Source organism: Microtus oregoni, unplaced genomic scaffold (genome assembly GCF_018167655.1).
Source record: "Microtus oregoni isolate MIOR12 unplaced genomic scaffold, Mior012 000062F_ref0000492, whole genome shotgun sequence".
Lineage (NCBI taxonomy): Eukaryota > Metazoa > Chordata > Mammalia > Rodentia > Cricetidae > Microtus > Microtus oregoni.
This window is the reverse complement of record NW_024543872.1, coordinates 5,754,009-5,778,008: the sequence shown is the minus strand read 5'-3', so window position 1 is coordinate 5,778,008 and position 24,000 is coordinate 5,754,009. Positions and strand designations below refer to the sequence as shown.

General features: G+C 38.6%; 2 pseudogenes; one reads left to right on the top strand and one right to left on the bottom strand.

Moving 5' to 3' along the window:
* Positions 1-4,957: 4,957 nt before the first annotated feature.
* Positions 4,958-17,265, bottom strand: LOC121439614 (annotated as a pseudogene).
* Positions 17,266-17,303: 38 nt separating this feature from the next.
* On the top strand, positions 17,304-18,805 carry LOC121439613 (annotated as a pseudogene).
* The last annotated feature ends 5,195 nt before the right edge of the window (positions 18,806-24,000 follow it).

Sequence of the window (24,000 nt, the reverse complement as noted above, 5' to 3'; positions counted from 1 at the left end):
TCTTTCAGTTGAGTGGAGTCAATCCTTATCCACAGCACTCATCCCTGCCATCTTTTTAATAAAATAATAAAATTAAAACTAGATTGGTGAAATAAGATTACACATTGTTATCTAATTTTGCCTTTAACTTGGTGTTAGATTGTCACATTAGGTGCTGTATAAAAAAATAGACATAATTAAAGTAAAAAAAATAAAAGACCATTCACCATGACCAAGTAGGCTTTATCCCAGATAAACAGGGATGATTCAATGTACAAAAATCTGTCAGTGTAACAGAAGGAAAAAAAAAACACACGATCCTCTAATTAGACACTAAAAGGCCTTTGACACAATCCAACACCCCTTCATGATAAAAACTTTGAAGAAATCAGGAATACAAGGAACATACTTCAACATAATGAAATCATATACTGAAAGCCCATTGCCAACATCAAATTAAATGAAGAGAAACTCAAAACAATTCAACTAAAATCAGGAACAGAACAAGGTCACCCAATTTTCCATACATATTCAATATATGTACTTAAAGTTCTAGCTAGAACAGTAAGACAACTAAAAGAAATCAAGGGAAAACAAATTGGAAATGAAGAAGTCAAAGTATCACTATCTGCATATGATGTGATACTATTCATAAGCGATCCCAAAAAGTCTACCAAGGAACTCCCACAGCTGATAAACCCCATTAGTAAAGTAGTTGAATACAATATTAACTCAAAGAAAAAAAATGTAGCTTTCCTATATACAAATGATAAAGGGGTTGATAATGAAATCCGAGAATCAAAACCCTTTACAATAGCCTCAAATAATATGAAATATCTTTGTCTAACTCTAACCAAGTAAGTAAAAGATCCGTATGACAAAAACTTGAAGATTTTGAAGAAAGAAATTGAAGAAGATATCAGAAGATGGGAAGATTTCCCATGCGTGTGGATCGGTAGGATTCACACAGGAAAAATGGCTATCTGACCAAAAGCAATCTACAGATTCAATGCAATCTCCATTAAAATCCCAACACAATTCTTTATAGATCTTGAAAGAACAATATTCAACTTCATATGGAAAAATAACAACATCAAAAAAAAAAAAACCCAGGAAAGCTAAAACAATCTTATACAACAAAAGAACTTCCAGAGGTGTCCCTATCCCTGATTTCATGCTATAGTAATAAAAACCAAATGGTATTGGCATAAAAACAGGTGAATAGATGGAATTGAAAGACAAACCTAGACGTGAATCTACATTCTTATCTATACCTGATTTTTGAAAAAGGGGCCAAAATTATACAATGGATAAAAGAAAAAGCATCTTCAACAAATGGTGCTGATCTATCTGAATGTCTGCATGTAAAAGGATGCAAATTGATCCATAGCTATTCTAAACTCAAATCCAAGTGGATCAAAGACCTCAACATAACTCCCAATACTTTGATCCTCATAGAAGAGGAAGTTGGATACAGCCTCGAATGCATTGGCACAGGAAACAATTTCCTGAACAGAACATCAGTAGCAAGACACTAAAACTGAAAGTCAATAAATGGGATGTCATGAAATTGCAAAGTTTCTGGTATGCAAAGGAGACCATCAATAAGAAAACACAGCAGTCTACAGAATGGCAAATGACCTTCAGCAACCCCATATCTAACATAGGACTGATTTCAAAATCATATAAAGAACACAAGAAATTAGATATCAACAAACCAAAATATGGGATACATTCCACTGCCTGGGGAGGGAGAGTACAGCTTCTAGAAGTTTGGAGCTCAAAGGAAATCCACAAAGTCAGCACAAGACTTTTTTTTTTTTAATCTGAGGGGATAAGGGAAAAAGACACACACTCTTGATAATTTTCCTTCAGACCTTTTCTTTATTCTTCTCTTCTAGTCTGTATTCTTATCTCTATACAGAAATGTTCTTTCTGTCTTTCTTGATGTTTTCTTCCTAAATCTCTTTTTCTTGACCCTTTCCTCCCCATTCTCTCTATTTCTCCTGTTACAGCTTATATGCCTCAGCAATTTGGGGGGGGCGGCGATATGGAAATTACAATGTGATTTCATTCTGTTTTCCAAGTGAATGATTAAAATGAATACAAGTTTTAAAAAAGCAACATGTTTTCCATATCATGATTAAACATTTTATGTAGTATAGGTGAAAAATAAATTGTCCCTTTAACACACTTAGATTTACAATCAAGTAACTTGTTACAACTTAACAGAGTGCAAGATCAAATTAAATGGAGAGAAACCCAAAGCTATTTCAATAAAATCGGGAACAAAACAGGGTGGTTGACTTTCTTCATACCTATTCAATATAGTACTCAAAGTTCTAGCTAGAGCAAGAAGAAAACAAAAGATGATCAAGGGGATACAACTTGGAAAAAAATCAAACTTTTGTTATTTGTAGATGATATGATAGTATACATAAATGACCCCAAGAATTCTACCACAGAACACATACAGCTCATAATAGCCTTAAGTAATGTAGCAGGAGCAAGATCAGTATCCCTCCTGTATTCAAATAATAAATGGGCTGAGAAAGAATCAGAGAAACTTTACCTTTTGCAATATTCAAAAATAATAAAAAATACTTTGGGCTAACTCTAACCAAACAAGGGAGGACAAGAACTTTAAGACTTGAAAAAGAAAAGTGAAAGGATATCAGAAAATGGAAAGCTCTCCTATGCTCTGGGGTAGGTAGGATAAACAAAAAAAAATATGACAATCTTACCAAAAGCAATCTACTGCTTCAATGTAATCACTCTCAAAATCTCAAGATAATTCTACACAGACCACAAAAGAACAATACTTAACTTCATATGGAAAAACAAAAAGCACAGGATAGCTAAAACAATCCTGTATAATACAGGAAATTCTGAATGCACCATCATCCCTTACTTCAGGCTCTACTATAGAAACATAGTCATAAAAAGCATCTTGGTTTTGGCATAAAAACAGAAACATGGACCAACAGAATCAAATTGAAGACCCTGACATTAAATCAGGTGCTTATCAACATGTGGTTTTTGACACAGAAACTAAAACTGTAAAATGGAAAAAAGAACATCATCAACAAGTAGTGCTGGTTTAACTGGATGTCATCATGTAGAACAAGATGACTATATTTATACCTATCATTACGTACAAAATGCAAGTTCAAGATAGGGTAGAAGGGGAGAGGAGGTGAAGTGAGGACAGCAGAGAAAAATGTATGGCTCAATAAAATCAATAAAAAGAATTTAAAAGAAGAGAAAAATCAAATAACTCAACATAAATCCCAGTGCAGTGTACTTGCTGAAAAGAAAGTAGGAGGTTGCCTTGATGGCATCGGCAGAGGAGACCACTTCCTAAATATAAAACCAGCAGCATAGACACTATAAACATCAATCAATAAATGGGACCTCCTGAAACGAAAACCTCTGAAAAGCAAAGGACACCATAAATAAGACAAAATGACAGTCTACAAAATGAGAAAAGATCTTCACCAATCCCACATCAGACAGAGGGCTGATGTCCAAAATATATAAAGAAATTGAGAAACTAGAAATTTGAAACTAATTAATTACAAAATAATCCAATGAAAAAATGGGGTATAGATCTAAACAGAGAGTTTTCAACATAAAAATCTCAAATGGCCTAAAGACATTTAAAGAATTGCTCAACATCCTTAATCATCAGGGACATGCAAATCAAAATGACTCTGAGCTACCATCTTACACCAGAATGGTCAGAATGGCTAAGATCAAAATCACTTCACACTTCTCTCAGTTGGGCTAGTTCCACTCCCTGTTAGCAGCTTTCTATTAAAATTATTTTCTAACAGAGACTTTCAGCCAGTGCAAAGGAATCCAATCACACCAGATTAAACCAAATTAAATGCCCAAATTTAATAGACGGTGGACTCCTGGGTGGCTGGGAGCACGGCGGGGGAAGACAGAGGGAGTGCACATGCAAACCCCAAACCACAAAACTCTATTCAGGATATACTGTTTGAAAAAAAATTATTTTTTTATTATAAATAAAAAAAGTGGAGTGCTGTGTTGCACACTTGAAATCCCAGAGCTGGAAAGGCAGAGACAGGAGAATGCCTGGGACTATCATCTTGTCTTTCTTGGCAATCCCCAGGTCACTGAGAGACACTATCAAAACCAAGGTGAAAGGCTTCTGACGAAAAACAGCCAATGTTGTCTCCTGGCCTGCATGTACACATGCACACACATCTTTCTTCTGTGCACACAAACATGCAAACATACACACATACATAAAAATACACTGTATATTATGTATATATAAACAATTTTTGTTTTACCACTAACATGTCAGTAAGTATTGCTGAAGTACAAATACAAAGGCACATGGAATTTTCATATAAGGCCCATTAAGTAACTGTGGTAAAAAGGGAAAATTTAAATTCGCAAAATTTTAATGGATCCAGATAAACTATACTTAGGAAAGAGAATTAAAGCCACAAGAGGACATTAAAACTACTTTTGAGGACTGAGAGTAGATTAAATTTCCTTCAAAAGAAAAACATAAAAAGTCAGCAACAGCAAGAAGCCTTTTTTTGAATAACCTCAGCATCCGGCAACATTTATGATATAAAGTAAAGAGGAGAGAGTAAGAGAATTCCTGTGGAAATTTCAGCTTATGGTATACAGTGAACTTAAAGAAATCAACAGCACTTGGCAGCAGAAATGTCACAAGAATGTGCATGTGTAATAACACAAATTTTATTTAAGATATGAAGAAACTTGATTTGCTAATTGAAAGGGTTTAGGGAAAATATGGGTTTGGAAAAATTAGCTGCACCTGCACCCTAGTGATGCCTTTAAACCATCTATCTGACCAGTTATAAGGAGGTGGGGCAATGGTTTCTTCTGACCTTGTGGGGACCAGCATTTCACACATACGTACAAGCTGATATAATACTCATTAATAGAAAAAAACAATATATGAATCATTTTATTAAAAAATGAGAAAAATTATCCTTCTAAAAAATCTGGTAGCAAACAGACTACATGTTTTCAGAATATTGATTATTCTTTAATTAGAATTGATTTGTATCAAAGGAGTAATTTGGGATAGATAATCATCACAAATTTATGTTATGGATGACTGGGTCGTACATCCATAACAGGACTGCAGTGGATGAGATGATGAAGTTCACCCAGTACGTGACCACAAAGAAAGCCACCAGCAGCAAGATGATCTGGGTGGCCCTTTTCTCAGGAGATGCTCTCAGGTGGCTGAGGCTGTGAAGATGCTTGTGTTTTATATGATGTCTGAACAAAATAGTCACCATGTATGCACTTGTGACCAACATAACTCCTACAAGATATATCCACGGAGGTTGTCACTGTTAAAATCAGTGCCCTGATGATGTAGTTCATGGGGAAGAGGGAACAAATTTAATGACCTTTATCTCATCGGTCACACTCACATTGGTAAGAGATTCAGTTGCTACTGACTGACAAGTTGAAAGACCAAATAAATAAGAAAACATTAACCGTATATTTTTGTTTATATTTAAATTTTTCCAACAAAGATGTACTGGACTGATAGTGACAGCCTGGAACACACTCAGGAGGCAGGTGATGCAGATGGAGAGGCCTCTCATCACTCTGCTTATGTAATACGTTGTCTTACATTTGAAGTTATTCTTAATATTCAGTGACTCTGATATGTCCCAAATCCAAATATCCATTCCAGTGAGGAGCAGTAGTGTGTGAATGAAGGTTAGTTGACAGTAGATCATGTCCACGGGCTTAGGTCTGTGACATAGAATTATGAAAGTGTAGAAAAAAATGGAGAAACATATTGGCTAGGACTCCAAGTTCAGTTTGGAAATTAAAGAACAATCTTTAATGAGGACATAAGTGGAAAGTGTATTCACCTTAAAAATGTAAAATGAGAAAATGAAATTTATGCCCTGGCAATGCTGACGCATGCATGGATAGCCCATATATGTTGGTTCTGTTATCCTTGTCAATATTAAGTTTCATGGTCTAAGTTTATGAGGACGACTAATCAGGTCTCTTCCTCAAGAGGGCACCAGATTCCATTACAAATGGTTGTAGAATCTTATTTTCTATATCTGAAGAAAATAATAGTGTATTCCTCAAACTTGTGACTCACTTAGTGTGTCTATCATCTTTCTGTTTTACCTACTTATTCTTGAATGACCCATCTCTTTAATTTTTGAAGTTCCACATTAGACATGGCCTATGTTTCTATATACACTCAATATATGTCATGGATATACAGCATATTGTTCATAATAATTCCACTCTTAGCCTCATCCTGTACAGGATGCACACTTTATGTGCCTGTATTACACCTAGGCTTCATGTCTTGAAAGCCTAATCTTACTGATTTGACTTACATTGCTTTATTTTATAGTTAACCCTGAAAACAGTAGAGATGAACATAGAATATTAATCATATTTACACAAATGATTGAAAATTATCTTGATCGAGGGAAAAAAATCACAAAAAAAATCCAAAAGAGTGAGGTGAGTCAATCTCATATTCCATAATTTTAATAAGCTCCATTTTAAAACTATTCATGTTTTCATTCATAATTCTAATTCACAGTTGATAATTCATGATAATCCCACTGTTTTAATCAGTGGTATATCTATCTCAATTCATCTATTTTTATTTTCCTTTTTCAATGAACTCACCACCCAGAATCTGGAATTACAGACAATGATACATTTGGAGTTCATTAGTGCACTTTCCACACCCTATTAATTGTGTAACCGTTATTGTTATAAATGCTCCTAGATGTCTCCCAGTTTACTTCTCATCCCATTTAAAACTTGTGTGAGCTCTATTTATGGTTTAAAGAACAAACACACAGCTATCAAGACAAACATTATTTTTTTTTCATTTTTCTCAGTGGATCAGTGGGGTGGGTAAATCATTAATAGTATGATTCCTTTGGGGTTTTTCATTCATTCCTTGGCTATTTTACCTACCTATGTCCATTGTCTGTATTTATATCCTCCTCTTTGAATAAGAAGCCCCCATTTCTCCTATCAGATCAATGGTATCCTGCTACTCCCCTGTACCTTCCTCCCACCTCCTTCTATATGAACTTCCCTCCTCCCTGCTAAGGAACCCACCCTTTCCCATTTCCCTAAAAAGATCTTTTGTATCCTGTTATTCTTCTCTCCATTGCTACCCACGATCAATGCCATCTTGGCCATGGTCTCATTTTGCTTTCTTGATATCTGTAGTTTACACAGGCTAAATACTCAGGAGTTTCCAACAAGAGAGAACATGTCACACTGAAAAACAAACAAACAAAAAACATTATTTTCTTTTTTGGTATGGACTTTGGTTTATTGATACAAATTTTAGGTCAATTTTGTTTTTTTCTTTTATTATTATTATTACTAAAAATTTCCACCTCCTCCCCTCCTCCCATTTCCCTCTCCCTCCCCCCACTCCCCCTTCTCCTTTCTCTCCAGTCCAAAGCATGTTTTGCTCTTGCAAATGACCTGGGCTACATTCCCAGAAATGACTCGGTGGCTCATAACCATCTGTAACTCTAGTTATAGGAATCTATTGCCTTCTTTGATATTGCAAGCAAGTGGTACACAGATATACATGCAGGTAAAACACATATATATGTAAAATAAAATAAGTAAATCTTAAAGGGAGACAGAAAGATGAAAGAAAGATGAAAATATGTTATCTGGTTTATTAAAGATAATAATTTATTCAAGCCTCAGTCTCTCAACTTGAAGAACTGTAGTACATTACAAATTTAAAGTTACAAATGGCAAACTATATATGCATAAGCATGTTTATTAATTTTACATCTATAATTTATTAATATGGCAATGTGTTATAAATTAAATAAAAAGATGATAATAGCAGTTAAAAATGGTAATAGAAAACATTTTTTCTTATCTTAAAACTATGGATTTCAACCTCTACTTCACACCCATTCCATAGTAAATATTTGTCACCTATAGAAAAATGACAGTTCTTCTCATTCCTTATGTGGTGTCTTTCCCTGGTGTGCACTGGAGGTGAAACTGGACCAGAAAAACCATAACTATCATAGCTACAACCTGAGTTGTCAGCATATCGATGAAGTGAGAAAAGTCATTTGTTTTATTTGAAAAAAATGGCAGCACTTGGTTTTTACATCTGTTTAAGTTGTAGTACTTAGTTGTAAGGACTAAACCTGAAGTGTATTCATAAACATTCGTAATACTATGAATGCCATCACTATTAAAGGGATTCAGACCAAAAGACTGGGCAGGCAGCAGGCAGCTGTCTGAAGAAACGTTCAGCGAAAGAAACAAAGAGCTGTTTTCTGTATAACTCTACAACCTTCTGAGAAAATAACTTTCCCCCTTCATTATCACAGTATTTGAGTTTAGAACAGTCTTGTTTTATGAATTTATGGTTGTCTTTGCAATCTTCTTTGAGGAGACAATTTAATGAGCAAATAAATATACTAGATCAAATGTATCATTTTCATTTTAAGTTTTACCATATTTAGTGAGTAATGACCTAAAAGAGTGTGAATGCTCAGAGAGAACAAGGAGTGATTGTGTGACTTTCAGGTGACAAGATACATGGTGTTGGCTGATGTACTGTCCACTGTCAGGAACATTAATAAGTCTTCAGGAATCTCGGGAAGATGAAGACCTTAGCCACTCAAATTAATTCCATGCGGGCATTTTTATGAAATAGATATGCCAGAAGGAATAGTGATTACTCATTTAAGGTATTAATTCATAGCCCTTACCTAATACTCTTTAACAATTTTAAAGTATCAATTACTCTTTAGAAATTGAATGTAACTCATCGGCAACTGGAAGCACACAGACGCTCACTAGAACTTTACAGTCTCACACTTTGGAGCCAGTTCCCCTGCGATGAAGCAGCAGCAGCAGTGTCACTGCAGAGCCTGTGGGGAAGCAGTCAGACCCAGAGCTTGATCACAGGTCACATGGTGGATGTCTGGGAAAGACATGAAAATGTTCACTGGAAGTGTGTGTGTGTGTGTGTGTGTGTGTGTGTGTGTGTGTGTGTGTGATATGACTACCTGGACTAAGAATAGATCAATAGCATATTGTGTGCTGGGGCTGCTGTCATGAGTACATGAAACTGCACTTGAGTGAAAACTGAGAGTTATATCAAGTATGTTTCTGAAATAAAATGAAATTTAAACATCATGGTGGTGAGCAGGATCATGCTTCCTCATCAGAGCCCAGGGCAGTTCATTCTGGACCTGTTTGTGGCCTGGTTGTTGATGGACAACAAGAAGATCCACATGCATGCTCATGGTGATTTTCCACAGGCTCCAAGGAGAAAACCAGATCCACCTGCTGCCTGTAGTGCCTGGCAGATGGTTACTATTATGGTGAGCAAATGTATGGTATGATATGAAAGCGAGAGGTATAATGTTTCATGTGCTATGGACAGAGACATACCTGAAGAGGTGAAAGTGGGCAGGAACAGGCTAATGTGGCTTGATTGACACCCAGGGCCATGGTGAGGTCTGTGCCTGTTTTGCTGCAGGAACCATGTCTAGGTTCATGGCTCGGTCCATACATGGTTTGTGTTGTCATCTATGGCTCCTGATTCCACCAAAGCCCTAGAGGATTGGGCTGTATAGAATTGATCTTGCCCCTCACTGACTGCAACACTATGGAGAAAGAACACCTACTGAAGCACTGAGGAGAGAGAGGCCTAAAGCTCCCCCTGACATCACAATAGAGATGACCTTATGTGCATGGGCATGAGAATGGGAGAGCAAGTCAAACCTGTCATGTGGCGAAAGAAAGACTCTTCCCCATTCCACTAGCCAACTACAGCAGTTGAGGGAGGACCAAAAACAACAATGATAGCTTATGCTATGGATGTAGAGTAAGAGGAGCACTCTTCATTGCTGGTGGGAGTGCGAACTTGTACAACCACTCTGGAAATCAGTACGGTGATTTCTCAGAAAACTGGGAATCAACCTACCTTAAGACCCACAATACCACCCTTGGGCATATACCTAAAAGCTGCTCAATCATGCTACAAGGACATATGTTCAACCATTTTCATTTGTAATGATTTGTTTTGCATTTATTTATTTATTTATTTATTTATTTATTTATTTATTTGATTTTTCGAGACAGGGTTTCTCTGTAGCTTTTGGTTCCTGTCCTGGAACTAGCTCTTGTAGACCAGGCTGGCCTCGAACTCATAGAGATCCGCCTGCCTCTGCCTCCCGAGTGCTGGGATTAAAGGCGTGCACCACCACTGCCCGGCTTGTTTTGCATTTAAATATATGGTCTGTTTTAGAAAATTTTCTTTATAATGCAGAGTAAAATTGTATTATTTCATATTTGCATAGACTGTTCTGTAAGCATTTTAAAGTCCATTTGATATGTGAAGTCAATTAATTCTGATTGTTTCTCTGTATATTTTTCTTTGCAAGACATCCTGTCTATTGGATATTAAATTCACCTACTCTTAATGGATTGGTGTTAATCTGTGTCTTTTAAAACAGATTTTTTAAAAAAATTGTCTTACTTTTGTGTACATATGTTTAGGGCAGCAATGTCTTCTTAGTTAACTTCTCCCTTGATCAGAAAGCAGTTTCTTTCTTTATTTCTGTTGATCAGTTTTAGTTCCAAGTCTATTATTGTAACTGTTTGGATGGTGATGCCTCATTTTGTTCTGGTTACATTTGATTGGAGTACTTTTGTCTATCCATTTACTCTAAGGTGGTACCTATCTCCATAGTTAGATCTTTTTCTTGTTGGCAAGAAATAGATTTTCTTTCTTAATCCATTCAGTAACTCTCTGTCTTTTGAGTGGAGAATTGAGGCCATTTGTGCTTGAATTGCTACTGAAATGTGTGTGCTAGTTCTGGTCATCATGTTGTTGATTTTTGTTGTGTTCTCAGTGGTCTTTGTAGTAGGAGGCTGCTTTTTTTTGTTCCCAGCTGCTCAGCCCAGAAATAATCACACAGAAACCATATTATTTGAAATACTGTTTGGTCAATAGTTTAAGCATATTTCTGGCCAACTCTTATATCCTAGACTAACCCATCTCCATTAATCTGTGTATCACCATGTGGCTGTGACTGTGGCTTACTGGGTAAGGTTCTGTCCCTGGCATCTGTCCCTATAGGGCCACATGGCTTCTCCCGACTCTGTTTTCTTTCTCCCAGAATTCAGTTCAGCTTTCACTGCCTAACTATAGGCCAAAGCAGTTTATTTATTCATTAATCAAATAAAAGCAATACATAGACAGAAGGACCTCCCACACCAGATCTTTATGGTTTAATAATTATGGCTCTTGTTCCTTTGAAAGTCTCTCTGTTTTGCTTAATCATCCGTACCCCAAAATAAAACTTCCTGTATCACCTTAGGTTTGGTTTGTTGAATATAAATTATTTTTAGGCTGTAAATGTTTGTAAAATTGTTCCTTTTCCTTCGATCATGGCAGCAGTTTTGCTGGACATATTATTTGAGGTTGGCTGTCATTTAGGACTTGGGTTATATTATTCCAGTTTCTACAGGCTTTGAAAGCTTTCCTTGAGAAATCAATTGTTCTTTGAAAGGTTTTCTTTACTCATGATTTGCAGTTTTTCTTTTGCAACTTTCAATGCGCCTTTATTGTTTTGTCTCCTTAGTATTTTAAATAAGAGAGATCACGGAAGTTTTCTCTTCTGGTCTTATCTTTAATGTGTTCTCTGTACTTTATTTTATATGTATGGGTGAGACTTTCTTTAGTTTGGGACTATAGTGAGGAGCAGTGGGCCGCTTCCCACTGTCCGCTCCCACATGGCTAGCTATACACCCGAAATAATTACACGGAAACTGTATTCTTTTAAACACTGCTTGGCCCATTAGCTCTAGCCTCTTACTGGCTAATTCTCACATCTTGCTTAACCCATTTCTAACAATCTGTGTAGCACCATGAGGTGGTACCTTACCAGGAAGGATCTTAACCTGCATCCATCTTGGAGAAGAGAGACATGGCGTCTGCTTGAATCTGCTTCTTTCTCCCAGCATTCTGTTCTGTCTACTCCACCTAACTAATTTTCTGTCCTATCAGGGACAAAGCAGTTTCTTTATTAACCAATGAAAGTAACACATAGACCCTCTCTATTATGGGACAATTTTCTTCTAAGATCTCCTTGAAGGTCTTGTGTTTGTCATTGACTTGGGATTCTTCTCAATTAGCTATGCAAAGAACATGAAGATTTGATTTCTCCTTGGTATCCCACATAAACAACAATGTCTAGTTATGCACTCTACCAACTGACTTACATCCTCACCCCAAAGCTCACTATCTGCTGATTACATCACCTCATGTCTGTGCCGCCTGTAAGAAAGATTACTTTTCCCGTGTGTATGGAAAGTGTTTTTAATTTCTTGGTGAGGTCCTGAAGCTACTGTCAAGTAAGTATGGAGACTATTAAGGAATATTTTGGAAACAGGAAGAATTCTTTGAGGAACTGAAATATTTTCCTACTTCTTTTGAATGTGGTGCTATTTTTACTTTAGTTTTTCCAGAAGGACTGGGATGAACCAATCCACATGGACAGATATGGCTTGGGGAGAATAACTCACACTTGGGAAAACCAGAGCTCAGCTGCTCCTTCTCTACTGTTGTCCTGTAATGAGGGAAGTTCACTCTTCCAGTTAATGGTACCACTTTCTAACAACCCCAAGCTCAGAACTTCCCCTTTTAAGGTGACATGATAATTATGGGTCTAGAGAGAACTGATGACATTTATTCCTTATAACTACTTCATTGGGGCCTCATTACTTATGGTTGTTTATCAAAGATCCAGCCTGGTAAGCGTTTCTTTTTCTCGTCATTAACAGTGAGAGCTGTAAGTGGTATTATGAAGCAGAGTTTTCTGTAATTAAGTGATTAGAGAATTCTCTGTTTAGAATTAATTGTTGAACCTTAGTGTATCAATAGCAAACATAACAGATGCCTGCAGACATAAAATATCAGTGTAATGATTTGTAAAAGAGCATAGATTTCACTTGCTATGACCTATGATTGTAATGTATGTGTCAGTAGAAGGCAGTTTTTTGGAAAGAGGACAGGGTCTAGCAGAAATATGGATAGAGAGACAGGAAAGGCTAATAGGGTGAAGCTGTTCAATATATTATATATTGAATTAAAATATAATGAAATCTATCTCATTTTAGAATAAATGTGCATTCATATCTCTGTAAAAAGTGACCTCAAATGGAGTATTTTAATGAACATATCTGGTTATGAAGTCTCCTCAGTGTGTACTCTTATAATTCTGAAACATGGTTCCTTATAGCTAATGGCACCTGTATTAAATTTCCAACCCACTCACAAAACACCTGAAATGACTTAGAGAGTGGAACACAAAGAGCACACACTCATTTGTTTGCAGGAGTACATTTATAATATTAAGATACACTTAAATTATAGTTTTTTTCTTTTCTCAAACATACACGTTGATTTATATGAAACTTCACCAGGACTATGCAACAAATATTAACTAATTTAGTGTTTATCAGTAATTTTCTGTTCTGTTAAGTTTGCGTACACTTAGGAATTCTTTGGAGAGCTTTACTATATGGGTTAGTAAAATGTAAGATGGTCTTAACATTATATTAATAAGACTAAAATTTTTCATGGATTTATTTTATTGTAATAATTTTTTTGCCAAAATTCAAACATTTTTTTAATGTTTTATTGAGTTATACATTCCTCTCCACTCTCCTCCCTCCGTCCCCCTTCCACTCTCTCCCATGGCCCCCATGCTCCCAATCCACTCAGGAGATCCAGTCGCTCACCTTTTTATGTAGATTCATGTATGCCTCTCCTAGTGCCTCCTCCCCCCCCCTTTCCATGTAGGTTCTCTGGGGCTGTGAACTGTTTTTTTTTTACTCTATTACTGTTTTTTTCTTCACTCTATTACTAAAAGCCATCTATGAGTAAATAGACATTATATTTTTTTCTTGGTCTGGGGCACCCTACTCAATACATCTTGAAATTTGTGGGTAAATGGATGTAATAATTTCTAACAGAGTAGATTTTTTTGGTTATCTCAAGAGTATCTAGAATCCTATTTCACTTATTCAATAAATTCTTTCTTATTTTTTTAAAGAAAAGAAACATTATAATTCTCTTAATGTTATCTCTACAAAAATGTAAACTGAGTCATTTTCAGTAGGAGTTTGAGTGTTTTAATTAAAATGAATTAATTTTCAATATTTTCAGTTTTCCAAGTTGTACATTGTTACACTGCTACTGATCTAATATTGAGTAATCTTTTCATTAGCAGTGAGAGATATTTTATTTATTTATTTTGAAAAAAGAAAACAAATTATCTTTTTAAATATGCATAGCAATCCAAGTTCCCACTCCCTCCTTTTATCCCATTCCTTTCCACATAGCTCTCCATTCCACCCTTTTCCACTCTTCTGAGAGGGCAAGACATATTGCTTTGGGGCAGGTCCAAGGCCCTTCCTGCTATATCTAGGCTAAGCAAGGTATCCATCCAAAGAGAATAGGTTCCCCAACAGCCTGTACAATCAATAGGGATAAATCCTGGTGCCACTACCAGTGGCTCCTCAGTCTGCCCCAGTCATGCAACTGTCAACCACATTCAGAGGGGCTAGTTTAGTCCTATGCTTGATTCTTCACAGTCTGGCTGGTGTTGATGAGCTGCCATTAGCTCAAATACACTGTTTCATTGGATGTACCCATCATGGTCTTGACCTCATTGCTCATATTCTCATTTCTTTCACTCTTCAACTGGACTTTGAGAGCTCAGCCTATTGCTCCAATGCAGGTCTCTGCCTCTGTTTCCATCAGTTGCTGGATGTTTTATGTTCTATGGTGATATTTAAGGTATTCATAAATCTGACTACAGGGCAAGGCCAGTTTGGGCACCCTCTCCTCTATTGCTTAGAGTCTAAGCTGGGATCATCCCTGTAGATCCCTGGGTATTTCTCTAGGGCCAGGTTTCCGATAGCCCTATAATGCTTCCCTCAATCAAGATATCTCTCGAGCCAGGCGGTGGTGGCGCACACCTTTAATCCCAGCACTCGGGAGGCAGAGGCAGGCGGATCTCTATGAGTTCAAGGCAAGCCTGGTCTACAGAGCTAGTTCCAGGACAGGAACCAAAAAGCTACAGAGAAACCCTGTCTCGAAAATCCGCCCCCCCCCAAAAGATATCTCTATCCTTGCTCTCATCTTTGATTTCTTTCATTCCTCCATTTCAACTATCCTGTTCCATCAAGTTTTTCTTGCCCCTCCTCCTTTCCCCATCTTATTATTTTCTACCTTCTTTTCTCCCTAATCCCTATATACCCAATTTTGTCAGTTGACCTTGTCTATTTCAACTTTCCAGGTGGATCTATATATGTTTTTCTTAAGGTCCACCTTGTTACTTAGCTTCTCTAGGATCATGAATAGAGGTTCAATATCCTTTGTTTAAAGATAGTATCCACTTATGAGTGAGTACAGATTATATTCATCTTTTTGGGTCTGCATTACCTCACTCAGGATGGTGTTATCTGGCTCCACCCATTTGCATGGAAAATTCAAAATGTCATTTTTTTTACCACTGAGTAATACCCTAATGTGTAAATGTGCCACATTTTCTTTATCAATTCTTTGATTGAGAAACATCTAGTTTTATTCCAGGTTCTGGCTATTACAAATAATGCTGCTATGAACATACCTGAACAAATGCTTTCGTAATATGATTAAGCATCTTTGGGGTATATGCCCAAGAGTGGTATTGCTGGATCCTGAGGTAGATTGATTCCCAATTATCTGAGAAACTGCCATACTAAATTCCAAAATGGTTGTACAGGTTTGCATTCCCACCAGTAGTGGAGGAGTATTCCCATTATCACTCATTCTCTCCAGCATAAGAAGATATCATTGGTGTTTTTGATCCTAGCCATTCTGACAGGTGCAAGTTGGTATCTCAGAGTTGTTTTGATTTGCATTTCCCCAATTAAAAAGGATGCTGAACATTTCCTTAAGTGTCTTTTAGCCAATTGAGATTCTTCTATTGAGAATTCTCTGTTTGGTTCTATACTCCATACTTTAAATGGGTTATTTAGAATTTTGATTTCTAACTTCTTGAGTTCTTTTTTTAAATTTTATTAAAAATTTCCACCTCCTCCCCTCCTCCCATTTCTCTCCCTTTCCCTCAACCCCCTCCCCCTCCCTCTCCAGTCCAAAGAGCAGTCAGGATTCCCTGCCCTGTGGGAAGTCAAAGCCCTCCCCACTCCATCCAGGTCTAGGAAGGTGAGCATCCAAACGGACTAGGCTCCCACAAAGCCAGTACATGTTGTAGGATCAAAACCCAGTGCCATTGTCCTTGGCTTCTCAGTCAGCCCTCCTTGTCAGCCATGTTCAGGGAGTCCGGTTTGATCACATGCTCCATCATTCAGCTGGCCTTGGTGAGCTCCCATTAGATCAGCCCCACCATCTCAGTAGGTGGGTGCACCCCTCGCAGTCCTTAGTTCCTTGCTCATGTTCTCCCTCCTTCTGTTCCTCGTTTGGAACTTAGGAGCTCAGTCCAGTGTTCCAATGTGGGTCTCTGTCTCTAGCTTCATCCATCGCCAGATGAAGTTTCTATGGTGATATGCAAGATATTCATCAGTATGGCTATAGGATAGGGCCATTTCAGGCTCCTTCTCCTAAGCTGTCCAAGGATCTATCTGGGGACAGTTTAGAGACCAAGCCTTGAAATAATCATTATCCCTACAAAATCTGATAACATACTTTTATTTTTTTGTTTCTTTCTTTAAGATTTACTTATTTGATTTTACTTATACATGATTCCTACATGTATATCTATGCACCTCTTGCTTTCAATATCAGAGAAGGCTACAGATTCAATATAACTGTAGTTACAGATGGTTATGAGCCACCATGTCATTGCTGGGAATCTAGCCCAGGTTATTTGCAAGAGTAAAACATGCTCTGAACCACTGTGTCATCTCCCCAGCTTGTATGCTAGAACTTAAAAAAAAAATGAACACCGCTTTGGAACTACTGCAAATGTCTGTAGGTGAGAAATCATATGTTTGGCCCTGACAGTTGGGCTGAATCTATTCCTCTACTAGATCAAGTTTTTTTAAGAACAAATGGGTAGTTGTAGAATGGAGCTTATTAAAATGATAGAATATGAGATTGACTCACCTCACTCTTTTGGATTTCTTTTGTGACTTTTTCCCCAGATCAACATAATTTTTAATCAGTTGTACAAATATTATTGTGCTCATCTGTTCTCATCACTACTGCTTTCAGGACTTACTATAAAATGAGGCAATGTAAGTCAAATCAGTATGATCGAATTTCTAAGGCATTAGGTCTAGGTGTAATACAGGCACATGAAGTGGGAGTTCTGTATAAGATGTGCCTGATAATGCATTTATTATGTTCAGTATTCTGTATGTTCAGGAGATATGTTGGGCATATAGAAATATAGGCCATATTTAATGTGGAAATTCAAAACTTAAAGATATGGGTTAATCAAGAATAAATGGCAAAACAGAATGTTGATATGAACATACTAACCAGTGAATCACAAGTTTGCTGAATACTATATATTTTTTTTCAGATATTTGAAATAGGTTTTTACAGCCATCTGTACTGGGATCTGGTGCCCTCTTGAGGAAGAGCCCTGGTCAGTCATCTTCATCAACTTAGACCACAAAACCCAGTATGGACAAGGTCAACAGCAGCACCATATATGGGCTGTACATTCATACGTCAGCATTGCCAGGGCATAACTTCATTTTTTTTTCATTTCAGTTTTTTCATTTTTATTTCCTAAAGTGAATACACTTTCCACTTAATGTCCTTATTGAAGAATGCTCTTAATTTTCAAGCTGGACTTGGAGCCTGGACAATATATTTCTCTTTTTTTTCCCTGCACTTTCATAAACCTAGTTCACAGACCTAAACCCAGGGACATGATCTCCTGTATATTGGCCTTCATCCACATAGTGCTGGTCCTCACTGTAGCAAATATTTGGCTACAGACATATTTGAGTCACTGAATGTTGAGAATAACTTCAAATGTAAGACAATTTTTTTACACAAACAGAGTGATGAGAGGCCTCTCCATCTGTATCACCTGCCTCCTGAGTGTGTTCCAGGCTGTCACTATCAGCTCCAGTACCTCTTTGTTGGCAAAATTTGAATATAAACAAAATTACATGATTTGTGCTTTCTTATTTATTTGCTCTATCAACTTGTCATTCAATAGCAACCAAATCTTCTATGCTGGCACTTTTACCAACATGAAAGACCAACCAAATGAAGGTCACTAAATTCTGCTCATTCTTCTCCATGAACTACATCATCAGCTCACTGATTTTAACAGTGACAACTTCCATTGTTTTTTTTTTTTTTTTGAGACAGGGTTTCTCTGTAGCTTTTGGAGCCTGTCCTGGAACTAACTCTTGTAGACCAGTTGGCTGGCCTTGAACTCACAGAGATGCACCTGCCATTCAAGTGCTGTCATTAAAGACACCACTGCCTGGCCCCATGAATATATTTCTTGTAGGAGTTATGCTGACCACAAGTGCATATATGGTGATTATCTTATTCAGACATCAGAGGCGATGCAAGCATCTTCACAGCCTCAGCCATCCAAGTGTGTCTCCTGAGAAATGCGCCACCCAGACCATCTTGCTGCTGGTGGCTTTATTTGTGGTCATGTACTGGGTGGACTTCATCATCTCATCCACTGCAGTCCTGTTATGGATGTACAACCCAGTCACCCTGAGTGTCCAGAAGTTTGTGATGAATGTCTAGGTCTAGGACCTTCTGGGTTTCAGATTGTTCATTGATAAGTTGGGTGTAATTCTGCAGCCGTAAAGTTCCAAAGAATCCCACAAAGGTCTACATTAATAACAAACTGATCGGCCCATTTGCTCAGGCTTCCTTTTTTTTTGCTTTTTTTTTATTGAAAAAAATTCCCACCTCCTCTCAGCCTCCCATTTCTCTAACCCTCCTCCCACCCCTCTCCCTCTCCCCCCACTCCTCTCCCCCTCCCTCTCCAGTCCGAAGAGAAGTCAGGGTTCCCCGCCCTGTGGAAAGTCCAAGGTCCTCCCCCCTCCATCCAGGTCTAGGAAGGTGAGCATCCAAACTGGCTAGGCTCCCACAAAGCCATAGCCATACTGATGAATATCTTGAATATCACCATAGAACATTCATCTGGCGATGGATGGAGATAGAGGCAGAGACCCACATTGGAGCACCGGAATGAGCTCCTAAGGTCCCAATGAGGAGCAGAAGGAGGGAGAACATGAGCAAGGAAGTCAGGCTTCCTTTTAACTAATTCTTACATCTTATATTATCCTACAGCTCTTGTCTGTGTTAGCCATGTGACTTGGTACCTTTTTCTGTGAGGCAGTCACATCTTACTTGCTCTGTCTGGCTACCTCTGCATATGGGTCATGACTGCAGTCTCAAACTTCCCTCTTTCCAAAATTCTCATTGCCCTGTTTTCTGAATGGCTATTGGCCAATCAGCATTTTATTAAAAATAATACAAGTAACAGGATAAAAGACCATTGCCCCACAGCATAAGTATATCCTTGTTTAGGTTGGGCAAGTTTTCTTCTATGGTTTTGTTGAATATATTTTCTGTGCCTTTGAGCTGGAGTTCTTCTTCTTCTGTACGTATCATTCATAGGTTTGGTCTTATCATGGTATCCCAGATTTCCTGGATGTTTTTTGTTAAGAATTCATTGGATTTAACATTTCCTGTGACCAATGAATCTATTTCCTCTATAGTATCTTTAACACCTAAGATTCTCTTTTCCATCACTTGTATTTTGCTGGTTATGCTTGCATCTATAGTTAACTTTTGTTTACCCAGATTTTCCGTTTACATAATGCCCTCATTTTGTCTTTTCTTTATTGCCTCTATTTCAAGTTTTGAGCTACTTGAACTGTTTGCTCTACCTGTTTTTTTCCTTTATTTTTTGGATTTCTTTAAGAGATTTATTGACATCTTGCAATATGTATGTATTTTCTTCCATTTCTTTAAGGGAACTTTTTGTTTTCTCTTTGAGGGCCTCTATTATGTTTACAAAGTTATATTTAGGGTTGTTTTCTTCTACTTCCTCTGTGTTAGGATGATCAGGTCTTCCTGTTGTATGACCTGGTGTTACCATCTTGCTTTTTAGGTTTTTGGATGAATTCTTGAATTGGTGGTTACCCATCTCTTCTTTCAATAGGTACAGAGAGTGTCTTTGCCTCTTTTTCCAATCCTTGCAGTTGGTGTCTGTGTCTTAGGAATCCTCTCTTGGACCAATTATTGAAGTTCTGTCTGAGTCTTAGGAATCCACTCTTCATCTGCTCTCTGCAGTCACTTTCTGTGCCTCAGGGAGCTCCTGAGATCTCTGGGGATCAGTGGGATTGGGATAGACTGGGAACTTGTAAGTTAAAACCCCCTATGACTGATAGGGGGTTGTTGAAGCAGCCTGCCTGCAGGTGGCTTACCTGCCGACTAGCTAGGGAAGCAGAGGCAATGGGGGACCCATCTGGAGTTTTGCCCTAGTACCAAGGGCCTAGGGACTGAGATCTCCAGCAGGGGAGCTGTTCACTTACCTCTTGGTCTGCTTGTATAGTTGTAGTCTGCATATCAGAGATCCTCTGAAGTTGTGTAGAAAGTGGAGGTTTGGGAGTAGAGTGGGCCTTCTAGTTTATAGAGTATAATCAGTTTGGGTAGTTACAGAAGCTCACCTACAGGAGGCTTGCCTGCTGACTGGCTAGTGCAGCTTAGGCATGTGGCAGACAGACCTGGGATTTTGCCTGGTACAGAGACTAAGGGGTCCAGATGGGTGGTGATCACTCATTTCTTGGCCAGCTCTGTGCAATTGCAAACTGTGTGTCAGAAATTCTCTGAAGTCCTGAAGGATGCCTGAGTTTGGGGACAGAATGGGACTTGTAGCCTACATTATCTGAGTGATGGGGGGGGGGCGGGGGTTTGAAGCAGCATACCTGCAGGAAGCTGGCCTGCTGGCTGGTTTGTGAAACTGATGCAGGTGGAGCAGCAGCCCAGGACTTTGTCCCAGTACCAAGGGTCTAGAGATTGGGCTGTCCAGCTGGGGAACTGATTACTCACCTCTTAGTCTACTCTGTGCAGGCCCAGTCTGTGTGTCAGAGATCCTCTGAGGTCACAGAAGATAGGTCCATCCGTATATACCTGCTTGCACCTATTCATTGCAAAGCATCACTTGTCTGGTTCAAGGTCTATGGTTTCTGCTACACTACTGATGCTGGTCCCTTATGGGCATCATCTTCGATATCCTGTTGTTACCATGTGTTGTGGAGATCCTGAAGTTTTGGGTCAGCAGGATCAATCCCTTCCCATATTCCATCAGATTTTAGGTTGGGTGGATATTGGTATGCGTCAATTAATAACCATCGTTCTGGGCCTGGGTAGACGCACAGTTGGTGTACCCACATGTTCTCCCCTGTTTTGCCACCAGGTGAGCTACCCAGCATTGCCCTGGGTAGTTAACTACTTGTGGGGAATGACAAGGGGTAGGGTCAGTTCTGATTTCACACCACAGGGTTGACTCTCCCACACCTCCATTATCAGGGAAAGCTCTAATTTATTGTCCAGGCAAGGTTCAGGGGCCAATTTCACAAGTTGTACAGCTAGTGTAGGGCAGGACAACTCTCTCACTCTTATGATCTCTGGGTCAGCTCTTCTACCTGCCCCAGATGATGGGGGAGCAGGGCATGGGCGAGGCATCTCTCCCCCTCTTACACCACCATATTTCAGGTGTCAGGCAGGGTCATATCTCCAAAGTTCTTTTCTTTGGTGCTTGTTCTAAAGCTTCCCTGTCAATAGAGTCAGGAAAGGTGCAGGGCCCACTTTACTGAGTGCTGCAGCTGGTGGGGGTGTTGTGTCGGGTCCCTCACCTACTGTAGTTGGTTAACAGAATGGGGAGGAATTTTTCCCTCACTGCATGGCAGGCTTGACCTGCTCTTCCATTCTAATGCCCTCACCAATGCCCATGCAAATAAGGTCATCTCTGTTGTGCACATCAGGGGAGGTTTAGTACCCTGTTTCCTGAGTGCATCAGTAGGTGAGGTGCAGGACCAGTTCTCCCTAGTGCTGTAGACAGTGAGGGGTGGGACCAACTCTGTACAGCCCTATCCTCTAGGGCTTTGGTGGTATCAGGAGCCAGGGACATCAACACAAACTGTGCATGCAATGAATCCAGACATGGTCCCTGCAGCAGAACAGGCACAGACCTAACCATGGTCTTGGGTAACAGTCAAGCCACATTAGCCTGTTTTTCACTGCTTTCACCTCTACAGATATGCTTCTTCTTACAGCAATGAAACATTCCTTGTCACTCTCTGTCTCATACCACACCATACATTTGCTTACCATGGTAGTGTCCATCTTCCAGGCACCACAAGGTAGCAGGTGAATCTGGTTTCTCTTTGGAGCCTATGGAAAACTGCCCTGAGCATGCATGTAGGTCTCCTTGTTCCATTCAGTCCATCATGGTGCTGGACCGGAACATGTTTCCTCATCAGAATCTGGGGTAGTGCACCATGGACCTGTCTGTGGGTCATGTTGTCTGAATCGTTCTTTACTGGTCCGAGGTTTCTTGTTTATTTGTGGGTTTGTGTTATTGGAGCAATTTCTTTTTATGATCTTACTGATGGTCTTATCTTTGCCATTCACTTGGGATTTTTGTTGCTCTTATGCCTATAATTTAAAAGTTTGATGTTGGGCAGTGGTGGTGCATGCCTTTAATTCCAGCACTTGGGAAGCAGAGGCAGGTGGATTTCTTTGAGTTCAAGACCAGCCTGATCTACAGAGCAAGTTTGAGGACAGGTTTCAAAGCTACAGAGAAATCCTGTCTTGAAAAAAAAAGAGAAAGTTTGATGTTTTCATGGTATTTCACGTATAAAATAATTTCTAGGCATGCACTTTACCAACTGAGCTACTGTAGTGATTTTCATTTGTATTTTAATAAATAAGACTTGACTGAAGATCAGAGAGTAAAACAAACTCACTGGTCAGCCCTACAGGCCAGGCAGTGGTGACACTCACCTTTATTCCCACTAGCCAAACTAGTTTGCTATAAAAACCAGGTGGTAGTGGTGCACATCTTTAATCCCAGCCCTAGAGAGGAATATAATATAGGAGGAGACAACTTTTAGACACAGTCTTATTCTGAGATTTTTGAATGCAGGATCATCATTTCACACTGAGATAGAGGTAAGAGCCTGTGGCTGACTGTTTTGCTTTTCTGATCTTCAGGTTGAATCTCAACATCTGTCCCTGGGTTTTTATTATTATTGCCACATTTGGAGCCCAATGTTTAGGTTATGAATTCACAAAATAAGCCATTTGCCTGAGGCTTTTTAGCCACTGGCTCAGGCCAAAGATAGACCCAAATATAGTCACCAGGGTATTGAAGAAAAACTACTACCACCCTGACTAATTTTTCTTTCCAGTCCTTCCCATTGACCAGGGGCTTCCTGTGATACCCGCCTTAACTAGATGTGATTGGTTAAAAGAACTTCCTCATCATCTCCCCCTTTTGTCTAAACAAGATTGATCCAAATCCAATACAACTGTATACAATAGGAACAGATATCAAATATAAAATTACAAACAATAAACAACATTAAACAAGGAATGGATAATAAAAGTTTTACCATCATTCTATTTCAAGGAGTCTAAATCTTACATTGAATCTAAGTTTGGCTAAATCATGAGGAAGGTAACTACAACTATCTAATCTTCAACCTTATCAAAGATCTGAGAAGGGAAATAACAATCAAGTAAAAAAAAAATCAGGTAAACAGAAAGTGCAATCAAGAAACTTCCAAAATGTGCAACAAATGACAGAGACAACTGGCTACCAATCTATTATCCCATCATCCAACTCCCCTCCCTTTTTTTTAAAGATCTTTGAGCTTATAAAATTCCTCCCCCAATCCTCAACCATATACCAACTATAATCA